Source organism: Pan paniscus, chromosome 2 (genome assembly GCF_029289425.2).
Source record: "Pan paniscus chromosome 2, NHGRI_mPanPan1-v2.0_pri, whole genome shotgun sequence".
In the NCBI taxonomy this organism is placed as follows: domain Eukaryota; kingdom Metazoa; phylum Chordata; class Mammalia; order Primates; family Hominidae; genus Pan; species Pan paniscus.
In genome coordinates, this window is record NC_085926.1 from 169,643,363 (window position 1) to 169,663,322 (window position 19,960).

At 39.4% G+C, this 19,960-nt stretch overlaps 1 protein-coding gene across 3 annotated transcripts in view; it reads right to left on the minus strand.

Annotated features, from left to right (window-relative positions):
• The window catches only part of PLD1 (phospholipase D1), a 211,984-nt gene that overhangs the window by 162,211 nt on the left and 29,813 nt on the right, over positions 1 to 19,960 (minus strand). Inside the window, exon 1 of one of the 3 annotated variants that reach the window (XM_063603007.1) lies at positions 8,403 to 8,763. The exons of 1 other annotated variant lie outside the window; for it this stretch is intronic. The gene's annotated coding sequence lies outside the window, so the exon portion shown is untranslated. Of the gene's footprint in view, positions 1 to 8,402; positions 8,764 to 19,960 lie in introns of those variants that run through there. One more of the 3 variants, XM_034957721.3, reaches the window with a different exon arrangement.

Below are 19,960 nucleotides of genomic sequence, written 5' to 3' on the forward strand. Positions count from 1 at the left end.
AGCTCACGTGAGTGGAAAGCCCGTTCCAGGAGAGAGGAAGGGGTATGGTGGGTCGGACTGTGCAATCTAAGGAACAATATATGCATCTCTGGATGTCTGAGCAAGAAAGTGAGTTAGGTGAGGATAATGATAATTGTTTTCAGATATCTGAAGGACTAGCTGATTGGGCATTTGGTTCTCCATGTAGAAGATATTACTAGACTTGGGAGGGTAAGGGGGCAGCTATAAGAGTGTAAATTTCAGTTTAACATGTGTGAGAACATTCTATAAAACAGAACTATTAACAAGAAAACTAGTTGCCTTAAGTAAGCAATTTTACGTCCTGATTACATAGTTTTGGAGTCATTTTGGATTCTAATTCTAACTTAGCTCATAGTAAGTGCTTATGATACATATAAATAGTAGCTATTCATATTGTGAGATGGTGAACTCACTCTCACACTCTGAGTTCCAGCACCATACCACACCAAATTGTCTTCTATGGCAAAGTCTCATGCCCCAGTGTGAGTGTGGACCAGAAACCATCGAAGGTCCTTCCCAGCCTGGGACTCTCATTTGGTTGTCTCTGCTCATTTATGATTTGGCATTATTCCCTCAACTCACACGGAAAGACACTGAAAGAAAGGTTTATTAAAAACATGCTATAGACCAGGCATGCTACTCGAGAGGCTGAGGTAGGAGGATTAGCTTGAGCCCAGGAGGTCAAGGCTGCGGTGAAGTTTGATGACACCACTGCACTCCAGCCTGGGCAAAAGAGCAAGACTCTGGCTCTAAAACAGAGAAGAAAAGAAGAGAAAGAGGAGGAGAGGAGAGGAGAGGAGAGGAGGGGAGGGGAGGGGAGGAGGGGGGAGGGGAGGAGGGGAGGGGAGGAGGGGAGGGGAGGAGGGGAGGGGAGGGGAGGAGAGGGGAGGGAAGGGGAGAGACAAGACGAGGAGAAAAAAGGAGAAAAGAAAAGAGAACCTGCTATATACATGTTGGCTATCATTACTACTGTTATTATTTCCTCTGATATTATCTTTCTATTAACACAATTATTCCTGATCTCTGATTTTAATGTTTTATTCTTGGGTTTATGTATGTGTATATGTTTAATGTTATGCAAATATTCTTGTAAGCCAATTCAAATCCTTGGTATAGCATAAAGTCATAAAAATAGAACAAAATAACATTATACAGCTTATTTTCTTTCTTTCTTTTTTTTTTTGAGATAGAGTCTTGCTCTGTCTCCATGCCGATGAAGTTGATAGGTCTTCCTAGGAAGCAGTAATCAGCCTATCACCTCTTTCTCAGACATCATTAGGTAAATGCTGAATGGCATTAGCTTTTAGTTTTTACCAACCTAGGAGAAATGGAAATATAATTTCATACATCATTACTAAAATGGGTGATCAAAGCTCACTGTAGCCTTGAACTCCTGGCCTCAAGCAATCCTCCCACCTCAGCCTCCCAAATAGCTGGGACCATAGTCACATGCCACCACGTCCAGCTAATTTTATTTATGTTTTTAGTAGAGATGGAGTTTCTCTATGTTGCCTAGAGTGATCTGAAACTCCTGGGCTCAAGTGATCCTCTTGCCTAGACTCCCAAAGGGCTGAGGTTACAGGCATGAGCCACTGCGCCCGGTCTACAGTTTATTTTCAATGACACATAATAATCACTAATATTCATTTAACACTTACAATGTATGGGGCATTATGATAAGCTTTTTATATACATTATTTCATTTAATTCTTACAAGAACCCTCTAAGGTAAGTACGATTATTATCCCCATTTTATAAGGCAACGAAGTTGAGTCTTAGAGAAGTCATGTAATTTGCTCAAGTTCACAACTAATAAGCAATGATCTAACCCAGTAATTTTGCAACATGGCCTACAACACACTCACATTAATGAGTATGTACTTTTCTTTAACTTTGAAAAGTTAAAGAGTTAGACACTCCAGAGGCCAAAAACAAGTCATTTAATCCAATAAAACAGTTGGCAGCACTGACAGAGTTCATTTGGTCTTAATCTCACACTCAGGACACTGTTGGGAAGATGGGGCCTGCAGAGTGACCAGGTCATGTTTGTCTACACGGTCTTTGAAAATCAAATCAAAATTTTCAGGATTCTCACATATTGCATGATTCCATTCATATGAGATGTTCGAAATGGGCAAATCAAGAAAGAAAGAAAGAAAGAAAGAAAGAAAGAAAGAAAGAAAGAAAGAAAGAAAGAAAGAAAGAAAAGAAAAGAAAAGAAAGAAAGAAAGCTGCCTAGACCTAGGGGAGGAAAAGAGAGAGGTAGGGAGGATGGGTACAAAGTCTCCTTTTGGAGTGATGAAAATGTTTAAAAAATGGACTATAGTTATGGTCACACAACTCTGTAGATATTCAAAAAACCAATGAATTGTATACTTTAAAGGGCTTAACTTGATGATCTGTAAATTATACAATATCAATAAAGCTGTTAAAAAACGATTTCCAGAGCTCAGTATCAAGTGTTCTCTAGTCACTCCATGTGGCTGCCGTCTTCCAGAACAAACATAGAAACCAGATGTGTGTAAAGTAAGCTTGTACCCAAGAACAAAATGTTCCAACAACAATGATAAGAGTAATGAGCATGCTGGTGAAGTTGGTAGGTCTTCCTAGGAAGCAGTTATCAGCCTACCGCCTCTTTTTCAAACATCATTAGGTAAGTTCTGAATGGTGTTAGCTTTGAGTTTTTACCAACCTAGGAGAAATGGAAATAAAATTTCATTCATCACTACTAAAGTGTGTGAAATCGAGCAGAATATTATAAAGAGCAGCAGAGGGGGAATCAAAGGACCCCAAAAGCTTCCATTCGAATCTACTACGACCTTGTAGACTTGAGGACTCAGTCATTTTGGGCTTCAGTGACTTGATCTGTAAAATGAGGAAGGGGAAGAATGAAGTCAGCTACTCTAAGGTTTTCTTCTGTCTTCAGCATTCCAGTCAAATCGTCCCTTCTAAGGATTGTCTTGGTATGCTGACTTGTCCCATTCATCACATCATCAACTGCGTTTAGACCAAAGAAGTGTTATCCAGACATCTGGACATATTGAAAATCTCTCAAAGAATCTTTCCTGGACTGACGTTTCAAGTATTTACGTGAACTTCCTCCATATCCTTTATTAAATACACTATCTACCTTATACTTTAATTAGCTATAAAAACCTAACTAAAATTTTAAGCCTGACACAGAAAAGTCAAAAAGGTGTTTCCTAACATGATGTATAAGGGCAGCAATATAATTGTTCTCCAAAGTAAAATGATTCTGTCCTTTATAAAAATTCATTTTACCTCAACTCTAACCTGTCACTTCTAATCAATTTTAATTTTTATTATAAAAATGATAAATTCTCATCTAAGAAAACCTTAAATATATACAAATTTGAGGAAATTAAAATCAGTTTTAGAGCCAATACCTTAAATAGATTAAGAGTAATGTTAGTCTACTATTTCTACTATTATATGTTGGTATAGTCTCACTTTTTTTTCCATGAATACTTTTTCCCTTTTTTAAAATGAATATAAAGTAATCATGTTTAAAATACCAATATGTAGAAAAGTATAAGAAGAAAATATAAATCATCAGAAATCCCACCTTCAAAATAACCCCTAAATCCCTATTAACTTAAGGTGATCATCCGTTCTATTGTCTCTATAAGCATAACACACACATAGAGAGGTATATTTTAAACACATTCAGATGTGTGATGGAGAGATAGTTTAATATCCATTATTTTAACTTAAATATCTATCATCACCATTTCCTCCTATTACAATTTTCCATAAATAAAATTTTGATGGTCCATCATGCAATTTTCTTCTGCTACTCTATGTTTTTATTATTTGCAACTTTTCATGGTAATAAATAATGCTTCAATTAACATTTTTATACTTAAAGCTTCTACACTCCTACCTAGAAAATTTAAATCTATTGACTTTTTCCTTTTGTGATTTCCTGTATTGATTTTGGGAAGAGAAAGTGCTTACCCATTCAAAGATTAGAATTTTTATTTTTTCATTTCTTTTCTTTCTTTTAAGTTAGCTCCTTAATCTGTCTGTTATCTTGTTCTATATTGTTAAAGGTTCTAAACTTATTTGTAACACGTTTAAATTTTAGCCAAATTGGGTAGAAGTTATTTGCCCAATATTTTTCAAATGCACATTTATGTCTTTTAAAAAAATATGTCTCATAATCTTGGTTATCCACTAAACTTAAGGAAACCTTCGAGACTGACAAAATAACCAGAGCTTTGATTACTAGCAGGAAGTCATACTGGGCAGAAATAAAGAGGACACTCCTACTGGCCAAATTAAAACTAAACAATCAGAAAAGTCCAAGTTCCTAGCTTTAGTGGCTTTATTATTTTAGCCTTAAAAAGTCTCTAAAATCCCAAAAGTAGCTTAAGTGGTTAAAAGACAGTATTCAATGCAGTGGGCTATTCTCCATACGGCCTGGCCACTACTGGTCTCATTTACAGGCCATGGGCAACCTCTATATCCTGCCATTGGTCACCAGGTTCTTGCCACTGGTCACGAGCAGAGTAGGTGAGAAAGTGGAGCACAAGCTTACCAACCCAAGTAGAGAAAGGACACCAATGGCTTGCCTTGCTGGTTGACAGTAAGTCAACAGAGCATCTTCTAAATGAAGAGCAGCACAGATGTCAGTATCTACATGGTTGTTTCTCAATAATAAATACTGGGTTATATTGGATATAATACAATCCAAAATGTATTAGGTTGTATTTTTTTCTCATATTTTTCTAATATTGGATTATATTTTCAGTTTTTCCCCCTCCACAGCACCTTCTGATGCACAACACTGTCATAGCTGCCTACTAGTTGCTCTGACTTAGGTCAATCTAACTTTCTTGGATAGTTTCCTCAACTGTAAAATGGAGATAATAAAGAAAATCAACCACTTAAGGTTGTTGTGAGGATTAAGGAAAAGGCTTAGAACAGGCCGGGCATGTTTACACGGCTCATGCCTATAATCCCAGCATTTTGTTTACATGGCTCATGCCTGTAATCCCAGCATTTTGGGAAGCCAAGGTGGGAGGCTGACTTAAGACCAAGAGTTTGAGGTTGCAGTGAGCAGTGATCGTGCCACTGCACTCCAGCCTGGGCAACAGAGTGAGACTCTGCCTCAAAAAAAAAAAAAAAAAAAAAGAGAGGGGGGCTGGGGCTTAGAACAGTGACTGCACTTAGGAAATGACTTTTATGTGTTCATTATTGTTATTATTATTACCACTATTCTACCACTTCTGCTATGACTATTACTACTACTGGGGTAGTACTACTACCCCAGAAATGCCGGGTCAAACTTAAATTGGGTTCTTCAGAATGAAACAGGCAACTGGGGAGCTCTGTGGTCAGATCAGCTCCAGGAGTATACTCTATCCTCAACTTTTGCAATCCCTCTGGGAAGTTAAGTATTTACCGACATTACTAAAATAGTGAATTTCCAGGGTGGGTGGCATCACAATCTCCCACATTTTCTGGTACGTAACCATAAGACCTATGTGCACACAAGCACCTGATTCTTGAGGGGGGCAAGAACCAGGAGGTTAGGCAGGGAAAAGGCAGATGTGGCACAGTTCATTTTAGTCAATACATGAAGCTGACAAGGCTATAAACTGCAGATGAAAAGCCTGCACCTCCCAAACCATACGCTGCAAAGATCAAGACTATGTGTGATCACACAGGAACAAGGAGTGATCTGGGCTGTGAACAGAACTGGTCCATCAGGTGAAAATCTACCAAGGTTCGATGGTCAGAAAATTCATCTCTAATACCACTACTACTCCTAGTTCTTCAGTTCTTTCCTCAGAGTCCTGATCTTCTACTGCCATGCAACTTCCTCAACGTTTGGGGCGTAGCCAATTCAAGTTTAAAAAGTTTGCCTAAGAATTTATCTCCAGCTTTGAAACTCAGATTCATTTTATAAGAAAATTGGCATCACATCCTTCTGGGTCATAGCTAGGTCCATAAACCATCTGAGATGTGTGAGACATCTAAATCACTTTGACTATCAACAAGAAAGCATGTTGGATAAAAATTAATTAGCACAAAACTCAACTTAAAATTAGATGGTATGTTATGAGACAAATGCTCATCTCTTATTAGCCAAAAGACCCAGATATAACAAAATTAAGCCAGTCCAGCAGAATGAGAGCAAGAATGCAATGTGTGTTCCAAACCTAGAATCAGGAATAATCTGAGGTTTGCTTAGACACTTTATCCCAAATTTACAGATTTTGAACTCTCTACTGTACAGTCCTTTTTTTTCTCCCACGTTTGGAGGAAACATTTTAATGTCTATATTCTCTGGGAAAACCCTAAAATCTGGTTTTTAGGGAGTTCCCCTCTTATCTAATCCTTTGCCACATTATTTTTGTTTCGAATCTGTGGTCTTTGCTTTGTTACCATCTCTAGATGAAAAGCTATGAAGCACTTGGGAACCCAGAAACTGAGATCCACAAGATACAAATGAGTTTCATGTAAGCTTTTAAAGACCTTTATCTGTACCCATCAAGCACAAACAAGTAATCAACGACTAAAATGTCTTAATATTTCTCTCTAAAATCATCAGGCAGCTACAATCAGGTGGACAAGTCGTTCCTTAAAATTTAATATCATTTAATAATTAATAATTGCACAATATCATATATGTGTAGTAATAGCATATATATGGCATATATATAAAACTTAGCAAAGTCATAGCAATCTTTGCACTTTTGGGAAAGCTAAAATGATGTAATAAACTTACTGTTAAAGAAAATATCTACAGAGGCAGGGGCAATAACACAGCTGTAAAATTGTGTCTTAGGGGGTATAAAATACAGTCCATTTTGTAATCCCGAAATGGCATGCAGCCATAACATTGTAACTTCAACTTAGCACTGATGGGGAAAGGGATCCTTAAAGTTTAGCATATCACCTCAAAGATCTTTTTTAAGTACCTATTTTTGTCTCCCTTCCCCCTCAATTTTTTTTAAGCAGAGAAGAACATGAAAGAACAGACTCTTTCTAATACACTGTATTTCCCAGTGGGGAAAAAAGGAGAACAAAATGGCAATAACAGAAGCATATTAGCATGTTTTAAAACACTAGTACATTACCCTGAACTAAAGCATCCTTAAAATAACATGAAAGCACAAGAAACTATATTTCATAAAGTGTTGCAAACTTTAAAACACCAAATTGAACTACTCCTATAGAACAATTTCATGCCAGATTGCTTTGGTGGCAAATTAATAAAGGCAGAATTGCTCTTCAGATCTTTAAATTAACGAGATTAAGGAAGACAGTGTCTTTCTCTGTGCTTAATTATATTGACTTAATTTCTTAATTACTATTAACTATACTTTTATGTTTTACAAGTCACACTCCATTTTTACAGCTGTTCTTTAATCCTCGGGTAATCTCGTATTCTGAAGAATCACTTGAGGATAAAAACAGCAAAACTGAAGACAAAATTCAATTGGGCTTAATCCACCTGTACATTCTGCCTGAATCAATTCTTATGCCAGTATTTTGAGGCATTCCAGAAAAGTGCCAGACTTTTCAAAGAGAAAAATTAAAATGATATTCTGGTTCACTGAAACTCCAAGGAGTAGGCCTGAAGAAAAACCGTGCATCAGACAAGCACGCACCAGTGTGGTGAGGGAGCACAACCCCAACTGGGGCCCAACACTCCACTACTTAACGTTTCAAAAAATAAAATCAACTGTGTATAAAATCATATTTATACCTAGAAGGTCTAGTGCGACGACACAAAGAAAGCAATTATAAGAAAGGAACTAGGCTGGGCAAGGTGGCTCACGCCTGTAATCCCAGCACTTTGGGAGGACAAGGCAGGCAAATCGCTTGAGCCCTGGCGTTGGAGACCAGCCTGGGCAACATGGCAAAACCTGGTCTCTATAAAAAAAGTATAAAAAAAAAATTAGCTGGGTGCGGTGGCATGCACCTGTAATCCCAGCTATTCAGGAGGTTGAGGTGGGAGGATCGCTTGAGCCCAAGAGGTTGAGACTACAGTGAGCCATGATCATTCAACTGCACTCCAGCCTTGGCGACAGAGCAAAACCCTATCTCAAAAAAAAAAAAAAAAGGGGGCGGGGGCAGGGCTGATATTTACTAACAAGACCTCTGGACTGCAAATCCAACACAGATACTAATATGTCATTTCCACTTGGCTTCCAGTTGTATTTAATATGGTCAAAAAATGCATATATTATAAGGAGAAACATAACCCCCTAAACCTCTGCAGGATAAACGAACTCACATTATTTTCTAAAAGAACGCAGCAACCCAGTCTGTCCTATCATCACACCGTGAGCTCAGAAAGAAAATCTGACACACGCAGCAGAAAGTGCAAAACGTTATTTACTAACCTGGTGCCCCTGTGAAAGTAGTTGCTCCATATCACCTTAAAGAAAGAATCCTTACTATGAAACCAATCTCCAAGGCAGCTGATAGCCAAGAGGTGGCAAAATCGACTACCCTGAGAATCCAAATAAACGGGCAAAGCCTTCCTGTTCCCAAGCCCAGTTTTGGCTGACTCCCTCAAGGCAACTTAAGTCATAGCCAAGCCCACAAAGCACTTTAGCCTATAAGCTTTAGTAATGAACTTGAAACCACTCCCCATATGTTAAATAGACACCGGACTGCTGTGAGAAATAAAACCCACATACAGAATGAGCTACAGCTTCAGGCTGCACTTTTGTACTTGCTGCCCAAGAAAACCATAACACAAACTTAAACAAAGAGAACTCTCACTCCCTTCTCTCCCCTCAGACACTGCATTAAAGTGAATGATTAATTTTAAGCAAGGGGATACAGTCTGCCCTCCATTAGGGCCATGAAATGACTTTTATATTGTTCAAGTTGTGTGGCAGTTATGGAACAGATAGCACTGTAATTTCACATTGCATGAGAGGGACATATGAAGTTATCATTTCTGAGAATCAAATGTAGATAGTATTACTATTTTCAGATAACATTGAATAAGCTTAAAAACCTCATCAAATCCAACGATTAACATAAGTTCAATAGGAAATTTTGTCAAAGAACCTTCTAACTTCTGATTCTGACTTAGTGTCTATAAATCTTAAAAACATTCTTATAATTCAGTTTCACCACCTACATTTAGAATGGATGTATAAGCTAAGACACGTCTTTTAACATGGATCTTTAAGCTGCCTTTTAAAATGGAACTTAATACCACTCACTAAGATTTCAAAATAAGAAATTTATGTTTCACTCTAGAAAAATGTAGTCAATCAATTCCTTAAAGCAGTTAGATCTTAAAACAGAGTCAGTAATGTTCTAGCATATTGTTAGAACATCAGCTTTTTAACACAACGTGTTCACAGTATACTTATTTTCCCCTAGTTTTCAACTCCAAGAACAGTTTTAATTCTAATGGCTTGTTGCCATGATTTGTATTTTGTTTAAATGAGACTTATTTCAACACAATGACCAAGGTTTTTGAACTTTAATTATTGTTTCTCCTAAACCATAAGATTGGACCAAATATGCCAGGCAAAGCTTGATTCACCTGTTGCCAAACTGATTTACATGAATTACTGGTAAAATTCAAGTTACTCAAAACCTGTGAAATATAAGCCATTAGCTCAACAAATTCACCCATGAAAATCCTGGAGACTATTTTAGATCTAATACACACCTTGCCCACCCCTCTACCCACTCCCAGGTCAGGGCTCAAGAGGATCTCATGGGGTCACTTTAGAATGAGGGGGCAAGACAATTTCTTTTCTCAGGGAGAAAAGAAAACGAGCCTCAAGACCTGTGGCTGATGACTTTAAAAGGAGCTAGTACCCCACCTGCTGGCAAAACCAAGCGAAGGCTGGATGAGCTGAACAAACCTCAGGGGAAATGTTATTACTTTGATGCTGGAAGAAAAACAGGGAAGGATCAGCTATGTGAGCACATTAATGTCACATTCAGTATGTCGTTAAATATTATTAAATTTTTCCCCACAATAGTGATATATTTCTAGAGGATATAAAAATGCTCATGCAAAAAAAGTAGATTCAAAACCATCTATTTTACATGGATCTGGTTTGCAAACATATATGATGATTTGCATGCCCAAGGAAATACTCTGATAAATAATATTGATCTCTCCTCTGCAGAAAGAGCTTCAAAAAATACTCCTGGGAAACAAACACAATCTTTGAAATGGAAGAAATATGAATAAATCCCCAACTCAGCTAGATAAACTACTGGTGGGGCTGTGTCTCCATCAGTCTGTATGTCTGTATTCCCAGAATTTCTCTTATCTTTCAGTAAAAATGTATTTCCTTTTGCCACATATAAATTAATTCTTCTAAAATGAATATCTGATATTAACCTTAATGAAGATGAAGAAAAGTTAAGTGGTGGGCACCAAATTACACTACATTCTTTAATAAAACCCCGCAGTAATAAGAGTATAGCAGGATATGACTTTTAAATGAGCCCAAGCTGTACTACTAAAACTAAAATGAGGCCAGGTGCAGTGGCTCATGTCTGTAAGCCCAGCACGTTGGGAAGCCGAGGCGGGTGGATCACGAGTCAGGAGCTCCAGATCAGCCTGACCAACATGGTGAAACCCCATCTAAACCCCGTCTCTACTAAAAATACAAAAATTAGCCGGGCGTGGAGGAGTGCACCTATAATCCCAGCTACTCAGGAGGCTGAGGCAGGAGAATCGCTTGAACCCGGGAGGCGGAGGTTGCAGTGAGCCGACTTCGTGCCATTGCACTCCAGCCTGGGCAACAGAGCGAGACTCCGTCTCAAAAAACAAAACAAAACAAACAAACTAACTAAAATGAATAAGGATAGCTATTATATAAGCTCTTCCGATGAGCCAAGCTTGGTTCTAAAGTGCTTTATAAGTACCATCTCATTTAAACATTACCACTCTATTATTATACCAGTTTTTTTGTTTTTTTGTTTTTTTGTTTTTGAGATGGAGTCTCGCTCTTTCACCCAGGCCGGACTGCAGTGGCGCTGTCTCGGCTCACTGCAACCTCCGCCTCCCGGGTTCACACCATTCTTCTGCCTCAGACTCCCGAATAGCTGGGACTGCAGGCGCCCGCCACCGCACCCAGCTAATTTTTTGTATTTTTAGTAGAGACGGGGTTTCACCGTGTTAGCCAGGATGGTCTCGATCTCCTGACCTCATGATCCGCCCGCCTCGGCCTCCCAAAGTGCTGGGATTACAGGCGTGAGCCACCGCGCCCGGCTATTATACCAGTTTTACAGATGATAAAACTGAGGCGTCCAAAGGCTAGTAAGTACACTGCCAAGATCACACAGTTAGAGACAGAGCTGGGATTAGAACCCAGGTCGGTGCTCCTAGCCATGTACTTTAAAAACTCTTTCCTCCTGAGTGCGTACCACTTAAACCCTGCCAGGCCCTGGTCAAATGCAAGGGCGGGGGAGACAGTGGATAAGGCCTGCACTGTGAACAGTCCTCATAAAGGCTTTCCAGAGAAGTGGCCACAGAACTGAGACCTGGAGGTGACATGGAAGGGAAAGGGTCCCCAGGGAGAGGGCACTCACTCAGTCTGCCAAGGCAAAGGGTAAATGGGGTGGGGGACATTGGAGGGACTGCCTGCAGGGACCTTAGTAAGGCTGAGGGACCAGCAGAAGAAAATGCTGTGAGGAAGGCAGAGTCCTCTTATGTCACATCATGAAGCAAAGAGGCATCACCAACTGATGCTAAACCGGGAAGTGTCCAGATATGCATGTTGAAAAGGTAAGTAGGAGGAATGAGGCCTTTTTGGGTGAGTAGGAATTTAGACATTCCAGGTAAAGGCAAGCACAGGCCAGTGCTGTAAGACATACAAGTTTACACTTTCATAAACTGTATCAAGGAGGCTTGTGCCGTAACCCCCGCAGCAGCATGCGCACTGGCTCCCTTGTCAAGCCAGCTCGGGGCTGGAGCCACGTGGTGGTTACTAATGCCATTCACAGAGTTAGGGACAAGGAGGAAGGGCAGGGTGGTGGGAGGAGGGTGGGGAGATGCTCAAGCCAAGGAGTTCACTGAGGGAGGCTGGGTTTGAGGTCCTCTGAGCCGTTCAGGGAGGATATCCAGCAGGCCCCAGGAGATGCAGGCCAGGTGCTCCAGTCCTTTGCCTAGACAGCAGAGGTGCACATTTAGGAGTCACTGACACTGAAGGAGCAGCTGCAGCTGGGGGACAGTGGGACACAGAGTTCGTCCCTGGAAAATGTACAGCATGAGAAGAAAGAGTGAAATTTAAGGCAAGGCTAAGGGTGTCAGACAGAATTCAGGCTGTTGATAAAAAATTTAATTTTTATTTTTACTAACTTCTAACTAAAATTATCATTTCCTTCTGTAACTTGTCATCAAAGATATTTTCTTTGACGTCAAAGATATTTTCTTAGACATCAAGGATTTTTCATATCACATTAGTTATTGTAATATCTCAAAGTATCATTTCCACTCATCACTATTTCAAAATTACAGTAGTTATTAGACCTGCCACTAGATACTGGTAAGTAATGCATTTTAATAAAGGACATGTATTACAATATGACATATTTACTTCTTTGCATATTGATAACTTTATGTCAGTATAATTGGTTTCCTTTGTAATCCTATGCATTTTAATTTTATGTGTTTAATTTTACAGAATAAATATCCTGTAGAGTGGTTCATTAGCTTAATTAGAATGTCAAAGAGGTCCCCATGGCACAAGTAAAAGTAAAGAACATCTGATTTAAAGGGGGAAAGAGCCCAGCACAGTGGCTCACGTCTGTGATCCCAGCACTTTGGGAGGCTGAGAGGGGCGGATCACCTGAGGTCAGGGGTTCAAGACCAGCCTGGCCGACATGGTGAAACCCCGTCTCTACTAAAAATACAAAAATTAGCCGGGCGTGGTGGCACACATCTGTAATCCCAGCTACTCAGGAGGCTGAGGCAGGACAATTGCTTGAACCCAGGAGGCAGAGGTTGCAGTGAGCAGAGACTATGCCACTGCACTCCAGCCTGGATGACAGAGAGACACTGTGTCTCAAAATAAGTAAATTTAAAAAATTAATTAATTAATTAAAATAAAAGGGGAAAGAAAAAGCCACAGGAAAACACTTAAAAATAGCTTTGCGAAAAGGGGGACCCTAGTATGAGATGGAGCCAGCTTTCAAAGCTAGGATGCAAACTCAGGACTTCCGACTTTGTGTTCTTTCTACCACGTGACTCCACACCCTAAAATAATAAAAACAGTAACCCCTTCATTTGTGTAAACAAAGTGCTTTCACATGTATTAGCTTGTTAGTTCATCACATCGATTCAGAGTAGGAAAAGGCAGGAACCCAAACCTGCCTTGAACCTCAGCAGAAGCTGCCATCTAAGAAGACACTCCTTCCTGGGCCTCAGCACTGTGCCAGTGCTGCAGCGGACGGTGGTACCTGTCACCCCACTCTATGGAGCTGTAGTCATGGGCACAGAAGAGTAAGATGAAGAGCCCCTCCCTCATACCACACTAGCTAGAACCTGATCACAAGAGGTGGGCACAGTGGGTGCCCACCCAAATGATGAGTTGCACTTCTCTCCAGGCTTCTATTTACAGGTAAGGCTAAGAATTTGTTTCCTTGCTCAAAGCTCTTTTATTTAGTTCTGATTGGTGATCCAGAGTGAATTACAAGATTTGCAATATTTCAGCTCTTTAATATGCCATTGGCTCTAACCAAGACAGAAGACTTTACTTAAGCAATTGGTTTGAAATTAGATGGACGAGCTGAAACAATGAGCTCTCTGTTCTTTCCTCTCTGTGCCCACCAACTGGCATTCATTATTTAATCTGTGACGTGTGTTGCCAGGGCTGCGGTAATGACAACGGCGCCTATTGTCTTCACATCCCTTCCCTATTCTGTAACATCTGTCATGGCTCCTGTCTATATTTCATTTTATTTTGTTTTATTTTGCTTCTTTTACTTTTACAAGGTTATTCTTAATTACTACAAATTGCTCTGAAATCTATTCTAACCCTGCAAAGTGTAGCATCATTTTGTAACTTGGCAATAACAAAAAACTGAAGGCGCGTGTGATAGCACCCTTTTAAATTACTGTAATTTTACATAAAACTGTATAATTTCAAACAAATTTTATCTCAAGGTGAACTAGATAACCTCTCTTTTTAAATACCTGATCAGTTCACAGACGACTTTGGCCCCTTCTCATATAATACATGACTTCCTTTTACACAATAATGAGAATGTGGGTTTATATGACTAATCTGACACAATACAGTAACTTCTGCTTAAAAAAAAAAAGCTGAACATTTCTTAATATGCAGTTAAAATGTAAATTACTATGTTCATGGATGGATCTTTAATTTCCAAGTTTCTCTATTATTTTCTTTCTTTTTTAAATAAGGAGCCAGAGTGAAAATTGTCACTTGCCTTGTAATCAGTCACCTAAAAACTAGAGTGAAAATTTTTGTGTGTAAAAAGAGTTCAAAATTGGTTTCTACGTCCCAGGAACCGGAGAGCTGGTCTTCCTACTGCTCTCTGTCTCAGGACACAGCACACCCATCCGCTGTAGGAAAGGCAGAGGTTTCGCTTAGAGCTGCTTGCCGTGTAAGGAAAGAGGGAACTCAACCTGGCAGGAACAAGCCCTTGATGATTTACCTTCTTTCCTAATTGCCCAGAGGCATTTCCTTCCTTGCTTACCCAATCTAAGGAAGGGTTTCCTATTGCCCTAGCAGTTCCTTTAACCCGAAGCCATTTTCTCTAGTTCCTACCCTATTTTTTGTGTTGCTCTCAATCTGCTTTCTCACAAGACCTCACTTTCCAGCCAAATTGGTTTATTCTGTTTTTCAAATTACCTAGTTCTTCCTTCCTTTTGAGTTTGTGCCACTGTCCCAACTGTGGCAATGCCCTTCCCCCTCCTCGACAGTAAAGGAGTCAAATCTTCCCCAGCATTTCAAGGGGCAGCCCAAACCCATGTCCCCTACAAAGCATTTTCAGGTCACCCTGCTTTAAAAAAAAAGCAAAATTGCTCAACAACTACAGCAATCATCATCAGCAGCAGCAAATCCATTAGGCAACAAATTATGCCTTGCGACTTTCTATTTTATCTGGATGGGTTATTTAAATAGTGATGGCATTTAACTTTTCATGCATTTATAACTACTTCCTCCAACTTAGTAATCAGTAACTACATATTACAAGTTATACCTCTGAAATCAACCATTGTAAAAAGCATATAGCAAAAATTCTACCTTACATTGCATTCATATATGTATTTGTTGCTTACAAGATATTTAAATTATTTATGTTACTTAATGATAATTACAAAATAATAGCCAACACTATTGCCATAATATCTTACTAGACTCAATATCTTATTTGACATTCACATCTGCCATATGAATTAGATACAATTATTTTCCTCATTTTTCAGGTGACGAAAATGGGGCCAGAAAGCTTAAATTTCCCAAGGTCAGGCATTCAACATGTACTTAGTGAGCACCTACTATGCGACAGGCATTGTTTTTAGCATTAGTGATGAAAGCAGAAAACTTCTATCTTCAGGGAGTTTATATTCTATTAGGGAAGACAGACTATCAAAAATTAAAACAAATATATATAAAGCCAGATAATACTAAGTGTTGTTAAGAAAACTAAAGCAGAGTAAGGGACTGGAGAGAGATGGCATCTGGAGAGAGATGGCATAACTGGCGAGGTAGCACACTCCTTAGATAAGATGGTCAGAAGAGGCCTCTCTGGGGAGATGACACTTGAGCAGAGACCTGAACGAAGTGAGGTGACAGGCTCTGTAATCATCTGGGAAAAGGGCCCAGGCAGAAGAAACGGAAACTGCAAAGGCCCAGAGGCCAATACAAACTTGGCGTGTTCAAGAACAACAAAAAGGCCAGTGTAGTCAGTGCTGTGAAAGAAAGGGCAACAGTAGAGGGTGTAGTGAGAGAAGAAACTAGGGAGTCCGTTTATGTATGGCTTTGTAAACCATTGCATAGTTTCATTTATGTTTTTCCTTAAATATAATGAAAAGGCCCTGAAAGGTTTTAATCAAGAAAGTGAAACACTGTGCCATTTGAAAAGATTACACAAGTTGGGTAGGTAAAGAAAAGACTAAAAGGGGCTGGGCATGGTGGCTCACACCTGTAATCCCAGCACTTTGGGAGGCCGAGGTGGGTGGATCACTTGAGGTCAGGAGTTCAAGACCAGCCTGGCCAACATGGTGAAACCCCCTTCTCTACTTAAAATACAAAAATTAGCTGGGTATGGTGGCGGGCGCCTGTAATCCCAGCTACTCAGGAGGCTGAGGCAGGAGAATCGCTTGAACCCAGGAGGCAGAAGTTGCAGTGAGCCGAGATTGTGCTGAGATCGTGCCACTGCACTCCAGCCTGGGGGACAGAGCAAGACTCTGTCTCAGTGAAAAATAAAAATAAAAAAAGAATAGACTGAGAGAAGGCAGACTACTTAGGAGACTATTGCAGTAGTCCAGGTGGGAGATGAAGAGAAGTAGTCAGATCTAGGATGGATCTACTGTGAAGATAGGGCCAAGAAGATTTTCTGATGTGGGTCGTGATGCAGAGTGTAAAAGAAAGAGAGGTGTCAAGGAAGACTCTAAGACTCATATGAGTAACAGGGAGAAAAGTCTAATTATTCAGCTGGGGAACATTGTAGGTGATGGGGTCTGGGGAGAAGCAGTAAGTTTTTGGGGCAAATCAGGAGTGCCATTTTGGGTAGGCTAAGTTTGAGAGACCTTTTAGATACCCAAACGAAGAGAAGTAGGACGTTGGATACCTAAGTTTGAGGCTTGGATACATAAGTCCGAGATTCAGGCCTGGGGTTTGGATATGTAAGTCTGAGATTCAGGCCTGGGGTTTGGATATGTAAGTCTGAGATTCAGGCCTGGGGTTTGGATATGTAAGTCTGAGATTCAGGACTGGGGTTTGGATATGTAAGTCTGAGATTCAGGCCTGGGGTTTGGATAAGTAAGTCTGAGATTCAGGCCTGGGGTTTGGATACATAAGTCTGAGATTAGGACTGGAGTTTGGATACATAAGTCTAACATTCAGGACTGGGGTTTGGATATGTAAGTCTGGAGATTCAGGACTGGAATTTGTATACATAAGTCTGAGATTCAGGACTGGGGTTTGTATACATAAGTCTGAGATTCAGGACTGGGGTTAGGATATGTAAGTCTGAGATTCAGGACGGGGGTTTATATACATAAGTCTGAGATTCAGGAATGGGGTTTGGATATGTAAGTCTGAGATTCAGGACTGGGGTTTAGTTATTAATCTGAGGACGGGGGCTTGCATACATAAGTCTGAGATTCAGAACTGGGGTTTGGATACATAAGTCTGAGATTCAGGAATGGGGTTTGGATACGTAAGTCTGAGGACTGGGGTTTGGATACATAAGTCTGAGATTCAGGAATGAGGTTTGGATATGTAAGTCTGAGGACTTGGATTTGGAGACCTAAGTCTGAGATTAGGACTGGGATTTGGATCCATAAGTCTAACATTCAGGACTGGGATTTGGATACATAAGTCTGAGATTCAGGACTGGGGTTTGGATACATAAGTCTGAGATTCAGGAATGGGTTTGGATATGTAAGTTTGAGGACTGGGGTTTGGAGACCTAAGTCTGAGATTAGGACTGGGATTTGGATACATAAATCTAATATTCAGGACTGGGATTTGGATACATAAGTCTGAGATTCAGGACTTGGAAGTCAGGTGGCTTTAAACGTGGTAGTTAGCTTTAAGTAACATATTTTCACCACAGACTGACTGAGGGTGAATAAAGGAGGCATGTCTGAGGACTGACACCCAGGACTCTCCAACACTTAAATACCAGGAAGAAGAGATGGGTCCAGTAAAGGGGGCCAAAAAAAAAATGCCAGTGGGGTAGTAGGAAACCCAGGAGAGTGTGGTGAGAAAGACAGAAGCCAGGTGAAAAGAGTGCGTCAATGATAGAGAGATCAATTATGTCAAAGGAGCTGAGAGATGAAGAAAGAGGAAGATTGAGAACTGACCACTGGATACAGAAACATGGAGGTCACTGATGTCCTAAAGAGTGGGCTCAAGAGAAATTTATGCAAAAGCCTAAAAAGTGGGCTCAAATGAGAATGTGACTACAGGGCATTGCTGAGAGAAATTAAAGACCTAAATAAGTGGATATACTGTGTTCACAGATTAAAAGACCAAATATTGTTAAATTTTCTGTTCTCCACAAACTGATCTATAGATCCAACACAATACCAATTACAATCTCATCAAGCTTTTTTGTACAAATTGATAATCTCATTCTAAAATGTGTATAGAAATTCAAAGGATTTAGAATATCCAGAGCAACCATAAAAAAAATAAAACTAAAGTTGGAGGACTTAACACTACCTGACTTCAAGACATCGTAGTAAGTCTATAGTAACCAGGACAGTGTGGTACTAGTACAGGATCAACAAATAGATCAATAAGACAGGATAGAGAGCTCAGAAATAGATGCACACTTACATGGTCACTCGATTTTCATGAAGGTAAGAGAAAAATCCAACAGAGAAAAAAAATGACTTATTAACAAATGATGGTTAAAAAAAAAAACTAAATATCTATATAGCAAAAATAAATAAATCTCAACCATGACCTCACACCACACTCAAAAATTGAGATGGATCATAGACATAAATGTAAAAACTAAAATTATAAAGCTTTTAGATATGGCTTAGAAAGCAATCAACATAAAAAGAAAAAAAAACAGACTTAGCCAAAGTTCAAAATTTCTGTTCATCTAAAGTCATCATTGAAAAAATAAATAAGAAAGCCACAGCCTGGGATAAAATATGTGCAAATCACATATGTGACAAAGAGCTAATATTTTATAATACATAATGAATGCCTACAATTCAATAAAAGTGAGCAAAAGATTTGACTGGACATCCACAAAGGAAGACAGACTCGTGATCACTAAGCATATGAAAAAGTGCTCCATGTTAATATTCACCAGGGAAATTTAAGAAAAACGCAATGAGGTACTGCTACATCCCCACCAGAACGAGTAAACATTAAAAAGACCGTCAAACCCAAATGCTGGCAAGGATACAGAGACAGCACAACTCTCATTCACCATGGGTCACAGTGTAAAACTACAACCAGCTTAGAAAAAATTCTAGCCGTTGTTTATAAAACTAAATATGCACCTATCCTATGACCCAGTTATTTCATTCCAAAGTATTTATCCAAGAGAAAAGAAAACACAGCCACAAAAAAAGACTCCATTCACCATAGTCAAAATCTGGAAGCAACTCAGGCATCCACCCGTAGAAAAATGAATAAACAACCTGTTGTATCATCAAACAATGGAATGATACTCAGCAGCTCAGAAAGGAATGGATTCACTCAGAAAGGAATGAATGACTGATACACATGATATGAATACATCTCAGAAACATTACGCTGAGTGAAAGAAGCCTTACATAAAAGAGTACATACATTGTATGATTCAATTTTGTTAATCTTCTAGAAAGGCAAAAATAACATATTGTGGGAAAAAAATCAAAACAGTGGTTGCCTCTGGCAGAGCATAAGAGGGTGGTCTGGGGACTAACTGGGAAGCAACATGAGGGAACTTTCTGTGGCGATGGTCATGTTCTGTACCTTGAAAAGGGTTTGGATTGCAGAGGTGGCATATGGATTTTTCAGAACTCTGAATGGTACACTAAAGATTTGAGCATTTCAGTGTATATAAATTTTACTTCAAAAGAGAACTATAAACAAATAGGGAAGCAAATTAATCATATGTACACTGAAATGTTTAGGAGTGAGTGTACTGATGCCTGCAACTTACTTTAAAATGTATCCAAAACATAATTGAATTGATGAAAGGATAAAGGGATAGATGCGTGACAAGACATATGTTCAAGCAATAAAGCAAACTATTGATTGTA